The 3,976-nt window shown below is 44.4% G+C and overlaps 1 long non-coding RNA gene across 1 annotated transcript; it reads left to right on the plus strand.

The window, feature by feature from the left end:
- Positions 1–311: 311 nt before the first annotated feature.
- LOC123391391 lies at positions 312–3,409 on the plus strand. Its single transcript, XR_006606085.1, has 2 exons — positions 312–464; positions 3,046–3,409. It is a non-coding gene; the product is annotated as an uncharacterized LOC123391391 (long non-coding RNA).
- Positions 3,410–3,976: the final 567 nt, after the last annotated feature.

The raw sequence follows: 3,976 nt of genomic DNA on the forward strand, positions 1-3,976 counted from the left end.
CCCCCTCCCCAGGTTCCCTTCTTACAGTTTTATAGACTTTCTCTGCTACAGCTCAGCAGTGCATATTCCATTCTCAGACCTTCATTGAACAAGGTTTATGTGATTTTTCCCCCCTTCCCTGTGGGAAGGATTTCTCCTTGCCTCCTGGAGCTTAGCAGCAGCTCAGAAATGTGACCCGGAGGTCACATTCAGATTAGAACTCTGTAAAACCTGATGGGAAACTTGTAGTATGACAACTGTGGCTAGATAGACTACCATGCAGCAGGGGGAGGAGTGAAGGAGGGAGGGTTTATAGAAGGTCCTAACTGGAAGTGAATCTGGCTTAGCAGCAGCTCATGTCAAGAGGCTAAGAATTGTGCCATTAATTCCCCTGCATTGGGAGCCTGGAGAAGAGTGGGTATCAAGTGGCTCTGGCAACTGGAAACCTTCGGGGTTACCCTAGGATCAGGATGAAAAGGAGGAAGGTAAGCAGGAGCAGCAGTGTGACTTCAAACAGAGTGTGCCCCAGGCAGCCACTAATTGTCTTACTCCATTTAGATTTCTCTGAAGAGGCAGATTTCCGTTTCTGTTCTGTTGCCTCTGAGGGGATTTCCCAAATTAACCTTCCCTCAGCTTTCTTGAGGGACTGTTTTTGAGGGCTGGTGGGGAATTTCCCTGCTCTGACCAAACTGTTGTCTGGAGAGATTATTACTGATCTTCATCTGGGGATTTTCTCACAGGCCTTTTGCTACTTCCTGTTTCCCAAGAGTCTTTGCTCCCTGGGAACTGAAGAGTTATCAAGAGAAGGGGGCAGACAGCCTTTAGGGAAAAAGGGAAGGGTGGGGGTCTATCTGATACAGTGGTGCTGTTCTCCGCTCCTCCAGTTCTTTGCCATAGTGGTACTAGATTTAAAGATCAGGCCCAGGGACCTGGCTGAGGGCTTCAGACTGATTACACTCAGCATTCCACAGGAACTGGGGCTGGACAGCGTAATCACAAAAATCCATTAACGATTGCTTTATTAGAATAGCTCTCCTGTATTTGGGATGGATAGAAACATTCATGTTAAAAGAAGCCATTAAAGAATATTACTCTTTTTACTTAATGATAATGCCCTACCACTTCCTGAGTGCTTTCTGTGTATCATGTACAGTATTGGGGGTTTTGTATACATTTCTCATTTGATTCTGGTGACAACCTAGAGAAGTAGACCTTATTAAGACTCATTTAACAGGGGTGCCTGGGTGGCTCAGTGGGTTAAGCCTCTGCCTTTGGCTCAGATCATGATCTTAGGGTCCTAGGATCAAGTCCCACATCGGGCCCTCTGCTCGGCAGGGAGCCTGCTTCCTCCTCTCTCTCTCTCTCTCTCTCTCTGCCCACTTGTGATCTCTCTCTCTGTCGAATAAATAAATTAACTAAATATTTTTTTTTAAAAAGACTCATTTAACAGATGAGCAAACCAAGGTTCTGAGAGGTTAGGCAACTTAGCCAATTTTCTGGGCTAGTATAGGAGAGGTCCAATTCTGTGACACCCCAAAGCCTATGATTATATTCTTTCAGCTATAAATTTCATCCAGATTTGGGATTTGTTTCATATTCTCTTAGGTGCTATTACCAGGAAAGTAGTGGGAAGGACCCTGAGAAGTAGCATTCCCCAAGAAAAAGGGGCGAAAATATTTTAGGGGGCAATATTGATGTTTGTTAGCTTAGCTCTGTGGGCCTGCCAGGCCTTTTTGCTGTATGTTCACCATTTTGTCTTCACCTGGAAGGAGCTGCTGAGCAAGAAAGTAGTAGGAATCAATATATAAAAGAAGATCCAGTCAAACCAATTAATTAGTTCTTTCTCTTAGAGAACTCTTCTCTCCAACCACTGTTTTCATGTGGCTACTTCCTAATCTAGCTTTGTACACTTTATCAAAGTTCTTAGAAATAATTACCCTGAAGATACGTTCCAGAATATCTCTGACTCTGCATTAGCCCAAGGAAAATAGTGTTCTAGAGTTGCCCTAACTTTTGACTCTTGATTGCTTTGAAGTCAGATCAGTGTCTGTGTGTTTTTGCAGTATGGGGTTCTCAGGGGAATAGATAATTAGTCACAGTTAGCCAAAGTTGACTTCCTCGCAAAGTTCTCTACGTATTTTCAGTTCTACCAAGAAGTTATTAGCACAGGTGAGGGTACTGGGGGTAGCACCAGAACTGATGTGACAGTTCCTGGGAGTTCCCAAGGAACAGGAGACACACCTGCCGCATCGACTCTCTTTACCGCTGCATACTTTGCTGCAGGTCCTCCTGTCCTAGATCTATCCAAGTGGGTTCCTAACCATATCCTCTTCATCCAAATAGTGAACTCTGAGAGCCACCAATGGTTGGGAGTTTACTGGTTACCAAGTGATTTATCTGCATTAAATGACTCGCTCCTTACCTATGAAGTTTGGCAAAATGATTCCTATTCATTTTTACCAGTGAGGAAACCATGACCCTGGCTGTTTAATAATTGGCCCAAAGCTACCTAGCTAGTAAACTGGGGAGCTGGGATTCAAATACTGGACTGATTCCTAGTTAGGTTTATTGGAGGAGAAGGTAGTAAACCTTATTTATTTTTTAATCACTAGGGAAATATGGCATAGGCTTGAAACATCAAACATACAGCCTATGTTATTATTGTAAGTAATAGGTAGTAGAAAGAGAACAAGATTCTAATCGGCATGATGTAAGTGCTGAGGAAGGATGACGGCAAAGCCCAGAGGCCTCTGGCCTGACAGGAAGTGGTGTTTGATAAAGGGAATCCTGCCCCTCCTTTGAGCTGAGGGATCCATATCTTCCTTATGGTCATTGTTGCCAGGACATCTTTGCAGGGGCTCTGCAATTTCAGGGGGCTAAATAAGCAATGCTTGCCACATTTAGATTCTCGTTCCGTTTGCTTGGGAAAAACAAAACAAAACAACCAGGTCTTCCCAAATTCAGTACTTTACAACTCTTCCTAATTAAGCAGCCAAGAATCCAACTTACACTGTGTGTTCCCAGACACTGATACGTATTATAATTCAAATCCCCTTTCTTTTCAAGGGCAAAGTGTCACTGCCCTTCCTACCATTCTCCTGCAGAACCCCAGAAGAAGACAGGCTCCGGGGCCATCACGGCAGCTGGCGAGAGGGAGGCTCTGCTTTCCAAATCATGTGACTTGTGCCCCTCACATATCATGTGGGGGCCAGGCTGAAAGATGTGATGAGCAGGAACCTCAAGAAAAGCTGAGCCATGCCTTAGTAGCAAGAAAGGCACAACCAGAATGGATAAAGAAGATGCGGTCCATATATACGATGGAATATTTTTCTACCATCAGAAAGGATGAATACCCACTGTTTGCGTCAACATGGACAGAAATGGGGTGGAGGGTTATGCTAAGTAAAGCAAGTCAAGCAGAGAAAGATAATTATCATATGGTTTTACTCATAAGTGGGACATAAGCAATAGCACAGAGGTCTACATGAGAGAGAAAGAAATCTGAAAGTGGAGAAATCAGAGAGGGAGATGAACCATGAGAGACTATGGACTCTGGGAAATCAACTGAGGGTCTCAGAGGGAGGGGCTAAGAGTAGGGGGTAACAGGGTGATGGGGATTAAGGAGGGCACATGTGATGTGCTCTGGTGTTATACATAACTAATGAGTCATTGAAAGGCACGTCCATCGGGAGCCTCTCAAAGCTTTAATCTTGACCACTCCTCCATTAGCTCTGCAATCTTGACCATTCCCTTAAATGATAATATAAAACCAAGCAAAACAAAAATACCACCCAAATATTCTTTCTCTTCACTGTTGCTTCATGGTCAATGAAAAATGGTGTGGTGGTACTGCTGGAATATGGGAGGTTGGCAACAAACACAGCTACCCTTCTTCAAACCGCACCAGATCACAGGCACGTTAAGGGAAGCTGCCAGCCCATTGCTACCCATCTACCAACAGCAATCTGGTAGCTCAGAGGGCTCTGGCTTGGTGTGT

This window comes from Mustela putorius, unplaced genomic scaffold (genome assembly GCF_011764305.1).
Source record: "Mustela putorius furo isolate JIRA1106 unplaced genomic scaffold, ASM1176430v1.1 tig00000224_pilon_pilon_pilon, whole genome shotgun sequence".
NCBI classification, from domain to species: Eukaryota; Metazoa; Chordata; class Mammalia; order Carnivora; family Mustelidae; genus Mustela; species Mustela putorius.